General features: G+C 44.1%; 1 pseudogene; it reads left to right on the top strand.

The window, feature by feature from the left end:
- Positions 1-359: 359 nt before the first annotated feature.
- Positions 360-11,366, top strand: LOC132628339 (uncharacterized; annotated as a pseudogene).
- Positions 11,367-13,838: the final 2,472 nt, after the last annotated feature.

The raw sequence follows: 13,838 nt of genomic DNA, 5'->3' as shown, positions 1-13,838 counted from the left end.
ATAAAGGCTCATCATGCATTCACGTTATATTCCGCTTATGTTATGTATCATGATGATTCAGCAAGCCATGTGGTTCGCTCGGTCACAGGCAGTCAGGCACCGAGTGCCGTGTTACGTCCAGGCCATAGTTCGGGGCATGACAAAGCTTGGTATCAGAGCCTAGGTTCAAGTGTCTTTAGAGAGTCTATGAAACCGTGTCCAGTGGGGTCACTTTTATATGTGTGAGGGCCTCATACATATGAACAGTTGACCACCAAGACATTCAGGATTGTCTCACTTCTTTCACATTTTAGATCGTGCAGTTAGAGCTGTATTTCTAGGATGGCTTCCTAATTCGTGCGTGTACGTGTTTTCAGAAAATGCCCTACAAAAGAAATTACAAGAAGAGAAACACAGCTACCAGCCAAAGGGCTGCCGCGGAAGTAGCTCACGAAGAGACTGTTCCGACTCAAACAACAGTCCCCACTGCTCCTACAGCTACACCTCCTAACACTTCGGACATGGATATGAGAGGAGCCATCCAGCTGCTTACTCAGATTGTTGCCAACCAGGCGCAGCGACAAGAATCAGCCCCTAGCTTAAGTGCTAGTTTTGGGTCAAATAGTTCAAGAACTCAGGAATTCTTGCGAATAAAACCTCCAACTTTCACAGGGACTAAGGCTGAGGAGGATCCGCAGAACTATATTGATGGCCTACAGAAAGTGTTTCGTATTATGCATGTCACTGAGACTGAGGCAGCAGAGTTTGGTGCTTTTCAACTGCAGGATATTGCTCAAATTTGGTGTGAGACATGGGAACAATCTCGAGCGGAGGATGCATCTTCTGCTACTTGGGATGAGTTCGTTGACGCTTTCCTTGGCCACTTCATGCCTATCGAGGTCCGGAAAGCAAAGGCTATGGAATTTGAGAGGTTGAGGCAGGGTAACTTGACCGTTCAAGAGTACTATCTCAAATTTATTTTGTTATCCAGATATGCTACTCACATGGTTCCCGACATGAGGGCAACGGTTAGGAGATTTGTACTGGGGTTGAAATCCGAATTATATAGAGATGCCAAGACTGCTGCTCAGAATGATAAGATGAGTATCTCTAAGATCTTGGCATTTGTGCAAGGTAATGAAGCTGAACTGAAGGAAGAGGAAGCTTTACAGAAACAAAGGGATAAAAAATTCAACAAGAGGACTAAATCTTCAGGTAACTTTAGTCAGGGAGGAGGTAGGCAGTTCTTTAAGAACAGGTCAGCAGGACCCGCTCCATCTGCAGCTAGGGCCCCAGTCCCTAATTTCAGAAATGACAAGAAACAGAACTTTAGACCATCGAGTTCTCATTCTCAGGCTAGTACGGGTCAATCAGTCTATACAATTCCAACTTGTAGCAAGTGTACCAAGAGACACTTAGGTGAATGTCGTATGGGTACAAATGCGTGCTATGGTTGCGGCCAGAAGGGCCACATTCAGAGGGACTGTCCATCAGCCAGACAGGGTACCGGAGGTAATGTGACGCAATCCATAAATTCAATAGCTCCTCGTTACAATCAGGCCCAGCAGGGGCGTGGCACGACAAGGTCCAGCAATACAGGCGGTGGCCAGAACCGTTTGTATGCATTGACAGGTCGTCAGGATACAGAGGCTAGAGCAGATGTTGTCACAGGTACACTCACAGTTTTCACTTTGGAAGTATATGCCCTTATTGACCCAAGATCCACCTTATCTTATGTAACCCCTTTTGTTGCTAAAAAGTTTGGTATTGAACCTGAAAAATTGTATGAACCCTTTGAGGTGTCCACCCCAGTTGGGGAGTCAGTTATAGCTAGGCGTATTTACAGGGGTTGCCCAGTTTTAGTCTATCACCGCAGAACCATAGCTGATTTAACGGAATTAGAAATGGTAGATTTCGATGTGATCATGGGTATGGACTGGTTAGCTTCATGTTATGCCACAGTATGTTGTAGAACTAAAGTGGTAAGATTCCAGTTTCCTAATGAGCTAGTCATACAATGGGAGGGTAATTCAGTAGTACCCAGGGGTAGATTCAATTCTTACCTAAAAGCTAGAAAAATGATTTCCAAGGGTTATATCTATCATCTAGTTCGAGTCAAGGATTCAGATGCCCAGACTCCAACTCTTCAATCTGTCCCAGTTGTAAATGAATTCCCAGAAGTCTTCCCAAAAGATCTTCCAGGAGTCCCTCCTGACAGGGAGATTGAATTTGGAATTGATCTACTTCCCGATACTCAACCGATATCTATTCCGCCATACAGAATGGCTCCAGCAGAGTTAAAAGAGTTAAAAGCCCAGTTGAAAGATCTTCTTGATAAGGGGTTCATTAGGCCCAGTGTTTTGCCTTGGGGTGCGCCAGTCTTATTTGTCCGAAAGAAGGATGGTTCCTTACGCATGTGTATAGACTACTGTCAGCTGAACAAGGTCACCATTAAGAACAGGTACCCTCTTCCTAGAATAGATGACTTATTTGACCAACTGCAAGGCGCCCAATGTTACTCCAAGATTGATCTCAGATCAGGCTATCATCAGTTAAAGGTTAAGGAAGTTGATATTCTGAAGACCGCTTTCAGAACCCGTTATGGAAATTTTGAATTTCTTGTTATGTCATTTGGGTTGACAAATGTGCCAGCTGCTTTCATGGATCTTATGAATAGGGTCTTCAAACCTTATCTCGACTTATTAGTCATTGTCTTTATTGATGATATTTTGGTGTATTCTCGTAATGAGGCCGATCATGCAGAACATCTCAGAATAGTGTTGCAGACTCTCAAAGATCGCGAACTTTTTGCAAAATTCTCGAAGTGTGAGTTTTGGCTTAAGTCAGTGGCATTCTTAGGCCATGTGATCTCAGGTGAAGGTGTTAAAGTTGATTCTCAAAAGATTGATATCGTAAGGAGTTGGCCCAGACCCACCTCAGTTTCGGATATAAGAAGTTTCTTGGGTCTGGCAGGCTATTATCGACGCTTCGTAGAAGGATTTTCTTCTATCTCTGCTCCGTTGACTAAGTTGACTCGGAAGAAAGTTAAGTTCCAATGGTCAGATGCTCGTGAGCGAAGCTTTGAAGAGTTGAAGAAGAGATTGACTTCTGCTCCAGTTTTGACTTTGCCAGAGGGAACTGAAGGGTTCGTGGTTTATTGTGATGCTTCGGGAGTTGGTCTCGGATGTGTCTTGATGGAGCATGGTAAGGTTGTAGCTTATGTATCTTGCCAGCTCAAGGTTCACGAAAAGAATTATCCGACTCATGACTTAGAGTTGGCAGCTGTAGTTTTTGCACTTAAGATATGGTGTCACTATTTGTATGGAGTGCACGTTGATATTTTCACAGATCATAAAAGCCTGCAGTATATCTTCAAGCAAAAGGAGCTGAATCTTAGGCAAAGGAGATGGCTTGAATTGCTTAAGGATTACGATGTGGGTATTCTTTACCATCCGGGGAAAGCGAATGTTGTAGCTGATGCTCTTAGTCGGCATTCCAGGGGAAGTTTAGCCCACGTGGACGTGGATAAGAGAGTTATGACAAGGGAAGTTCACCGTTTAGCCAATCTTGGAGTTCGACTTTTGGACTCCGAGGATGGTGGTGTGGTTGTTCAGAATAGAGCTCTTTCCTCCTTAGTCGTTGAAGTCAAGGAGAAACAGTTTAATGATCCCTACTTGTTGCAGCTGAAAGAGGGGATTCACAAGTATAAGACGACGGCTTTCGAACAGGGGGGAGATGATGGTACCTTGAGGTACCGAGGTAGATTGTGTGTTCCAGATATAGATGGGCTCAGAGAGCGAATCATGTCAGAAGCTCACAATTCCAGGTATTCCATTCACCCAGGTTCCACTAAGATGTACCATGATCTCAAGGAGGTTTATTGGTGGAATGATATGAAAAGGAATGTAGCAGATTTTGTAGCTAAGTGCCCAAATTGTCAGCAAGTGAAAGCCGAACACCAGAGGCCTGGTGGCTTGGCTCAGAATATTGATATTCCTGTCTGAAAATGGGAAATGATCAATATGGACTTTGTATTAGGTCTACCTCGTTCATCTAGGAGACATGACTCCATTTGGGTGATCGTTGACCGGCTTACCAAGTCAGCGCACTTTTTGCCAGTCAAGACCGCAGATGCAGCAGAAGATTATGCCAAGCTGTATGTTAATGAGATTGTCAGATTGCATGGGACACCAGTTTCCATTATTTCAGATCGTGGTGCTCAATTTACAGCGAACTTCTGGAAATCCTTTCAGAAAGGATTGGGTACCAAGGTGAACCTCAGCACAGCTTTTCATCCACAAACAGATGGCCAGGCAGAGGGTACTATTCAGACTCTAGAGGATATGTTGAGAGCATGCGTCTTGGATTTCAAAGGTAATTGGGATGATCACTTACCTCTCATTGAGTTTTCTTATAATAACAGTTATCTGATGAGTCGTGAAATTACGGCTCATTCGATGCCAATTACTTAGTCTTTTGCAAATCCCCAAGTGCTTTTGATGTCGTTTCTCGTGTTTTTGTGTCAATTTGTAGAATAACATGTGCCGAAAGCAACTTGAAGCAAAACGAAGCAAAATGAAGCAAAAACCCAGCAGAACTGAACAATGGCACGACCTGCGATTCGCAGGTACCACACGCGAATCGCAGGTGGTGCAGCACTTGTTGACAGAGAGGATCAAAGAAGACACCACAGGTGACACCACCTGCGACACCACCTGCGAGTCGCAGGTGTAACATGCGAATCGCGGACGGTGCAACACTTTTTGACAGAGAGGAATAAAGAGGACACCACAGGAGACACCACCTGCGACACCATGTGCGAGTCGCAGGTGTAACATGCGAATCGCGGACTGTGTCGCGGATGGTGCCCAACAATTATCTGAAGAGGCGACACCTGCGATGGTCTGGTGAAATCCGCGATTCGCGGGTCGAACATGGACGCTAGGTGCGAATCGCACCCTATGCGCAGGGGCAATTTTGTCTGGAAATTGTTCCCATTTTGGACATGCTATAAATAGATTTGCTAGGGTTTTGGTTTATTTTATCCTGCAGTTTTTGGCATAGACTCTTGTGAAGTCATTTACTGTTGGGTGTTGAAGCACTTAAGAGATTTCTTTTAGCTTTGTCATCTTCTTCATCCAACACTTTTGTAAGCTTTATGAATACATTTTACTTGATTGATTTACTTTTAATGAATATTAGTAGCTAATCTTTCAGCTAAGGTTGTGGTATCCAATGTGCTAGTTATGTGATTGGGTTTCGTATTCATACTATATTTATATGCTAATGGTGTTTTCTATTAACTCTTCAAGCATAAATGTCTTGTGATGGTGTACAACATTACTTGTGCCTTAACACCATTACTTTGCTTGGAAAAGAAAGTAGAGGTTAGGAAAAGAGTTAATAGCAACAATGTGGGTCATTAAATCCATCTAATAGCTTGAGCTAGGAATAGGAAAGCTAGTTGAGGCTACATGGGTGCTTTCTTATAAAACATCCTAGGGCTTGAAAAAGCTTAGGATGAAATTTGCTGATTTGGTTGGAAAACTTTTGGCAAGAATCGCTTAACCTTTGGCTTAATGCACCTAGGCAAATAAATAAGTTGAATTGATACCCAAACGCATTACTCTCTATTGGAACCACAACCTTAGTCCCGTTTACCAATTGTTTACATCCTATAATCATTCTCAGTCTTTAATGAACAACCAACAATCAAACTTTTATTATATTTCCTTTCCTCTTGAAATATAGACTAATAGTCAGGTGTTACACTTATCGAGTATATTTCTTCATTGTATTCCCTGTGGGATCGACCCCGACTCATAGTTGGGTAAAATATATTTGCATACGACCGTGCCCATTCTAATTAATAGGGTGGATTTGGACGTTATCAAAAATGGCGCCGTTGCCGGGGAATACGGTCTAGAAATTTACTAATTAGTGTAAAACTTTACTTTTAGTCTTTATTTCTTTTCTTATTTCCTTTTTGCTGTTGTTTGTTGTGCAGGAAATATGGATGAGGATGGTATGCCTGTCCAAAATCCACCAGTAGCGGTTGGTGAAGAAGCTGCGGGGGCAGGCTATGCAGCTGCAATTCAGCCCCCGCCTTTGATTGGAAACTCGAGTTTCCTTATAACCAACACAATGATGCACCTGCTCAACACTAAGGGCCTGTTCGGAGGTCTACCCAAAGAAGACCCGAATAGGCACCTTAGAAATTTTCTTGGGGTTTGTTCTACCAATGTGCATCCGGGCGTTTCAATGGAAGCAGTCAGGCTACGGCTCTTCCCGTACTCTCTAACGGGGGAAGCCACAGCTTGGCTAGATGATCTTCCTTCCGGATCCATCACTACTTGGGAGGAACTGACCGAAGCATTCCTCAAGAAGTTTTTCCCTCCATCGCGGATGTTACAACTCCGTGATGAAATCAACAACTTTCGTCAACTTCCTGATGAGGCTCTCCATGAAACTTGGACGCGTTTTAAAAAGAAAGTCAAAAGCTGTCCCAAACATGGTTTGCCCGATGGTGTGCTTCTACAGACATTTTATAGATCTTTAGATGCGGTCAACAAATCAGTGGCGAACAACATTGCAGAGGGGTCTCTTATGGATAACTCTTATGCCACCGTTTGTGAATTGTTGGATAAATTGACCGAGACTAATGAAGCATGGCACACCAGAGATTCGGAAGTGGGTGGAGGAAGTTCCTCCAAACATGTGCTCACTCGTGAGATGATCAAGAAGGAGGAAGAGAGAGATGAATCCATGGCAAAACTGGTCACCCAAATGGACCTTCTGACAAAACATGTCATGGGTGGTGGAAGCAAAAAGGTGAACGCTGTAGAAACCTGTGAAGGGGTTCCTCCGGATGAGCAATGCTTCCAAATGTATGATGAGGAGGCAAGTTATGTCAACAATCTGAGGGAGGGTTCCCGTCCGAACTACCAAGGTCCAAATCAAGAATCTTGGCGGCAAGGTCAAGGGAATCAAGGTTGGAACAGAGAACAAGGTCACTCTAATTGGAGAGATAATCGTGACAACAATCAAGGGGGTTACAACAACAATTACAACAATCATCGGAGCACAAATCCGTACGTCCCTCCAAAGGGAAATCAACCAATCGCTAGTCAACCGCCCAACAGTGACTCCGCTAATTCAAAAATTGAAGAGATGTTGTCAAGGGTATTGACAAAAGTGGAATCCACCGACACCTTCTGCAAGGAGACAAGAGATGAGGTCAAATCCATGGGTCAAATTGTTAGTTCACACTCTACCTCCATTAAACAATTGGAGTCTCAACTTGGCCAAATCTCTGCAATCCTAAACCAAAGGCAGAAAGGCTCACTCCCTAGTGACACAGTTGCAAACCCAAGGAACGATGTTGACCATAAATGCAACGCAATTACTACCAGGAGTGGCAGAACAGAAGGGGAAAGTGTGTCGGTGAAAGAGAATGTGCTGGGTGATGAAGATAAAATGGTTGAAGAACCATCACTGACAAGGACCTCCCGGAAATAAATGATGCCTCGGAAAGCAAGAAAGCGGCGGAGGAGGTACCAAGGGCTTCACCGCCCGTTATGAGGCCTCCCCCTCCTTTTCCCCAACGATTGGCAAAGAAAGCGGAAGATGGAAAGTTCCTCAAGTTCATAGATCGATTAAAGGAGCTCTCAATAAATATTCCATTGGTTGAGGCACTTGAACAAATGCCCGGTTATGCGAAGTTCATGAAAGATCTTGTGACCAAAAGAAGAAACCCTGGCAGTGAAACATTGGGGGGCACTCATCATTGTAGCCCAATCGTCACCAAAGCTTTGGTGCACAAAAAAGAAGATCCCGGAGCATTCACAATTCCATGCACCATCGGTAATTACAAGTTTGCTAAAGCTTTATGTGATCTTGGAGCAAGCATCAATTTGATGCCGCTTTCTATATTCAACAAGTTGGGATTGGGCACCCCCCGTCCTACCACGATGAGATTACTTATGGCGGATAGAACCGTAAAGAGGCCCATTGGTATTCTTTATGATGTGCTTGTAAGGGTGGATAAATTTATTTTTCCGGCCGATTTTGTGATCTTGGATTGTGAAGTTGACTTTGAAGTTCCCATTATCTTGGGAAGACCATTCTTAGCCACAGGGCGTGCCCTAGTGGATGTGGAAAGAGGTGATCTGAAATTTAGAATGAATGATGAAGAGATCACTTTCCATATTTGCAAGTCAATGAAACAACCGGCGGATATGAGTGTTGTGTCGGTTATTGACACAATTGATGAAGCAATGGAGACAACCATAGAACAAGAGCATATAGGTGATATGTTGGCGGCGGTGATAATGAATTATGAATGGGATGACGAAAAAGAATTTGAGGAGATGGTCAATGCACTGATTGGAACGGGGTCTTATCACCTCAATCCAAAGAAACTCGATCTTGACATGGAAAACCGAGCAGCTCCTCCTGCAAAACCTTCAATTATTGAGCCTCCTACTTTGGAACTCAAACCTCTTCCTTCACATTTGAGGTATGAGTTTCTTGGACTCAACAACACATTGCCTGTGATTATTTCTGCCCGGTTGACGGATGAGCAAAGAGAGAGGTTGATGGTGATCTTGAGAAGATACAAAAAAGCTATTGGGTGGAGCATTGCGGATATTCAAGGGATTCCACCCGGTATTTGTACACATAAAATTCAGCTTGACGAAGACTGTGAGCCAAGCGTTGAACATCAAAGGAGGTTAAATCCTCCCATGCAAGAGGTCGTAAAAGTTGAGATAATCAAGTGGTTAGATGCCGGGGTTGTGTACCCCATTTCGGATAGCTCATGGGTGAGTCCGGTTCAATGCGTACCAAAAAAATGTGGGATCACCGTGGTTGCAAATGATAAAAATGAGTTTATTCCCACTCGCAAGGTTACCGGATGGCGTGTTTGCATGGATTATTGGAAGCTGAATAAGTGGACCAAAAAGGATCACTTCCCAATGCCATTCATGGATCAAATGCTTGATAGGCTTGCGGGTAGAGATTATTATTGCTTCCTTGATGGGTATTCCGGGTACAACCAGATCACCATTGCCCCCGAGGACCAAGAGAAAACTACCTTCACTTGTCCTTATGGGACTTTTGCTTTCAAGAGAATGCCTTTTGGGTTATGCAATGCACCCGCAACATTTCAACGTTGCATGATGTCTATTTTCTCCGATATGGTTGAGGAGTCCATTGAAATCTTCATGGATGACTTTTCCGTAGTTGGGGATTCCTTTGATGAATGCTTGCAGAATCTTGCCCAAGTATTGAAACGATGTGAAGAGACAAATTTGGTTCTGAATTGGGAGAAGTGCCTCTTCATGGTTAGAGAAGGCATCGTCTTGGGGCACAAGATTTCGGAAAAGGGGCTTGAAGTCGATCAAGTTAAAATTGAGGTTATTGTTAAGCTTCCTCCTCCAATTTCCGTTAAAGGTGTTCGTAGCTTCCTTGGGCATGCTGGGTTTTATAGAAGATTTGTCAAGGATTTCTCAAAAATAGCCAACCCGTTATGCAAGTTGTTGGAGAAGGAGTCGAAATTTGTATTTGATGATGCTTGCTTGAAGGCATTTGAGGCTCTGAAAGAGAGACTCACATCGGCTCCTATCATCATTGCCCCGGACTGGTCTCAACCCTTTGAGCTTATGTGTGATGCAAGTGGCTTTGCCATGGGGGCTGTTCTTGGCCAGAAGCGTGATAAGATATTTCACCCAATTTACTATGCAAGCAAGACTCTGAACAGTGCCCAAATGAATTACACTGTCACAGAACAAGAGTTGCTGGCTATTGTATTTGCTTTCGAGAAGTTCCGGGCTTATCTTTTGGGCACTCATGTGATTGTTCACACCGATCATGCAGCCCTACGTTACCTCATGACAAAGAAGGACGCAAAACCGAGGTTGATACGTTGGGTCCTTCTTTTGCAAGAGTTTGACTTTGAAGTCAAAGATAGAAAAGGGTGTGAAAATCAAGTGGCGGATCACTTGTCTCGTCTTGAAGAGGGTGGGCGTCCATTGGATGGCCTAGAAATCAATGAGTCATTCCCGGATGAGCAGGTAATGGCGGGGTCGCATGACATGATCCCTTGGTATGCCGATTTTGCTAACTTCCATGCAAGTGACATCATGCCAATGGATTTGAACTTCCACCAAAAGAAGAAGTTTTTGAGTGATGCCCGGAAATTCTATTGGGACGAGCCATATCTATTCAGGGTTTGCGCCGACAACATCATAAGGAGGTGCATACCCGAAGTAGAAATGATGCCCATCATCGAAGCTTGTCACTCATCACCGGTTGGTGGACATCATAGTAGCTCAAGAACGGCTGCTAAGGTTTTTCAAAGTGGGTTTTATTGGCCGACAATCCATCAAGATGCTCATGACTTTGTGAAAGCTTGTAATCAATGTCAAAGACATGGGGGCATAGCAAGAAGGCATGAGCTACTAATGACACCAATTCTAGAAGTTGAATTGTTCGACGTATGGGGCATTGATTTTATGGGTCCATTTGTAAGCTCCTACAACAACAAGTACATTCTGGTGGCAGTAGACTACGTATCCAAATGGGTGGAAGCCGTCGCACTCCCCAACAATGAAGGAAGAAGTGTCACTGCATTTTTGAAGAGGGTGATCTTCTCAAGGTTCGGAACTCCAAGAGCAATCATTAGTGATGGAGGCTCTCATTTCTGCAATAGATTGTTCAAGACTCTTCTTGAGAAGTATGGGGTTAAGCATAAAGTTGCCACTCCGTATCATCCCCAAACAAGTGGCCAAGTTGAGGTCTCAAATAGAGAAATTAAGAGCATCCTTTCCAAAACAGTGAATGCTAACCGGACTGATTGGTCAAGGAAATTGGATGACGCTCTATGGGCATACCGAACAGCCTACAAGATACCAATTGGCATGTCTCCATATCAACTGGTATTTGGAAAAGCTTGTCATCTTCCGGTGGAACTCGAACATAAGGCATTGTGGGCTTTGAAAAAGTTGAATCTAGAATGGGGTGATGCCTCAAACTTGAGGTTGGAGCAGATTAACGAACTCGATGAATTTCGACTTAAGGCATATGCGAGTTCGTCACTCTACAAGGCCCGCATGAAACACTTCCATGACAAAAAGATCTTGCAAAGAGAGTTCAGCATCGGAGATCGGGTATTGCTGTTCAACTCCAGGCTCCGGTTGTTTCCCGGAAAGTTGAAGTCCAAATGGTCCGGCCCGTTTGAAATCACACAAGTGTTCCCATCTGGAGCAATTGAACTTGTTTGCCCAAGTGGTAACAAAATCAAAGTGAATGGGCAAAGGGTGAAACATTACTGGGGATCTCAGAATGAAGCAAAGATTATCGAGGTCTTCATCCTCAACGAGCCATAAAAGGGTTAAACAGGTACCAACGTCGTGCTGCGACGTAAAATCAAGCGCTTCTTGGGAGGCAACCCAAGTTTTATGTTCATGTGTTTATTGTTCTTACTTTTATGATGTTTTGAAGTGTGTCCAAGTGTGTAGGAATAAAATGTGCATACAAAGAAGAATATTGCGAAAAATGCCAATTGGCATGACATGCGACATCATCTGCGATTCGCGTGTCATGTCCGCGATTTTCATCCGCGAATCGCAGGTGGTGCCAAATGCAGCCCATGAAAGCTGAACTCTCTGTCAGCATCCGCGAAGGAACGACACAACATGCGACTCGCATGTTAAACATGCGACATAATACGCGAGTCGCATGTTGTGCAGGTAAGTGAAAAGTCGCGGGTCGACCCGACCCGACCCGACGCGGTTCAGTTTCTTTGAAATAAAAGAAGGTAACGGCTGTTCTTATCAGTTATAATCTTACTCTTGGTCTCTCCCTTCTCCTTAAGTCCTCCTATAATCCCCATTTCACTTCAAGCATCCTTAATCACAGATCAAAACCCTAACTTCCCTTTTATTTAAAAAAAAAAAAAAAAAACAAAGGAGTTCAAGGTTTTCTACTTTCATTTACTCTCAAGGTATGTTGGACTTTTCTCTTCTCGACAGATGGTATCTACTAATTACTCAATTACATGTCATTATCATGCCATACCACTTGTTGTAATTAGTTAATTGGGTAGATTTATCTTATGTGTTAAATGGGTTGTTTGGAAATTGATGAACAATGGGGAAGTCTTGAGTACCCATGCTTGTGTAGTCCTTCTAGGAAGTGATTGTTGATGCTAAATTAGATAGCGACTAGGGAATTCTGGGGTACCCATTTGTGGTAAGAACTAATAGTGACGCACTCTCACCACGTGTTTGACGAAATGCCTAAAAGACTATGTGAGTGTTTAAATTTTGTGGAAATATGATCAGTCGCCCAAAATCATTACCTGTAAAATAGGACCCGTGATACCTTTTGAGTCACAAAATGTCATTGTCGTTTGTGAGGAACAACCATCAAACATAGGTGCGAGTAATGGAATAGATTTTCCCAATGATGGACGGGGTGACAATGCGCTTAAGGGAGAAAGTTACGTAAATATGCTCTTGTGTGTGTGCAGCTGTGTTGCGTAATTTAAAAAAAAAAAAAAAAAAAAAAAAAAAGGGAACTGTCTCACCTGCGAGCATAATCCGCGAACATGCGAATCGCACATTATGTCGCAGGTGTTGACAGTAAAGAACATGTTTACTGGCATCATCCGCGACACAATACGCGAGTCGCAGGTAAACCATGCGACTCGCATGTGAGGTTTCGCGGGTGGTGCCATCCTTCAATGTTTTGTTTTTGTAAACATGCCAGTAAATAATGGGTATATTTTTGTATGTTGTGCAGGATGGTTCGATCAAATCAACCTCAAAGTGGAGGAAGACGAGCAACACGAAAAACCTCCACCTCTAGGAGAAAAGAAAAGGCACCGGCTGATCCCGTCCCCCAGTCTGAAGAGGGGACCCATGGGGCTTCCTCTCCTGAGCCCGAGGATGCCGTCACTAGAGGTCAGCGAAGAGAGGCAATGGAGCAACAATTCACCGTGCCTGGATCCAGGGAGCTGTATAAGACTTGGAATACAATTAAGTCTGAGGGGAATCCAGTCCGGGGCCTCATTGTCGAAAAGAGGGTCACTCTACAGGGGCTGCAAGATCAATGCCCGGGCATCATTCGCAAGCTTGAGGCCTTGCGATGGACCTACTTCATGCAGCCTGCTGAATACTGCCCGGCCCTGGTAATGGAATTCTATGCAGCTTATGCAGCCACATTAAATGCAAAGAGGACGTGCCGCACACCAAAGAAAAACTTGGAGCACCTCTGTTGGGTTCCGGTTCGGGGAAAGGAGATTGATTGTGCTGCCGATACCATAACATCGATCTTATATGAGCAACGCAGCGAAACAGACCCTGTTGAAGGTTGGCCTCCGGTTAGTTCTGAATATGAATTGAAGATGGAAAACCCGGAGGAGCAACGCGAGTGGGTAGCTTCAGTGATTGCCACAGGGACTCCACCATGGCTGGATCCATCTGTCCCGATTGAGAAGAACACTTTCAACCGCGAAGCCAAATTTTGGTTATCCTTAGTATCATCGCGGGTGAGTCCGTCCAAGCATAGCACTGACATACCTATTGACAAGTGTATTCTCATTGCTTCACTCATGTCCGGGTACCTTGTCGATGTGGGGGTAATTATCCGAGACGAGATCAAGAATCGGTCCACTCAAAAGAACACATCACTCCCTTTTCCTTGTTTGATCACTACATTGTGCCGCCGGAAAGAGGTTCGTGATATTCCTCGAGTGGACAGGAATTTAACGGCTGATCAAATGATTGATTACACCAAATTAGAACCGGGGACTAGGAAGAGAAAGCGGGTGAGCACAGAGCCGAGAGCTTCGGGAA

This window comes from Lycium barbarum, chromosome 2 (assembly GCF_019175385.1).
Source record: "Lycium barbarum isolate Lr01 chromosome 2, ASM1917538v2, whole genome shotgun sequence".
In the NCBI taxonomy this organism is placed as follows: Eukaryota; Viridiplantae; Streptophyta; class Magnoliopsida; order Solanales; family Solanaceae; genus Lycium; species Lycium barbarum.
The sequence above is the reverse complement of the archived record's forward strand: the minus strand, read 5'-3'. Positions and strand labels throughout refer to the sequence as shown.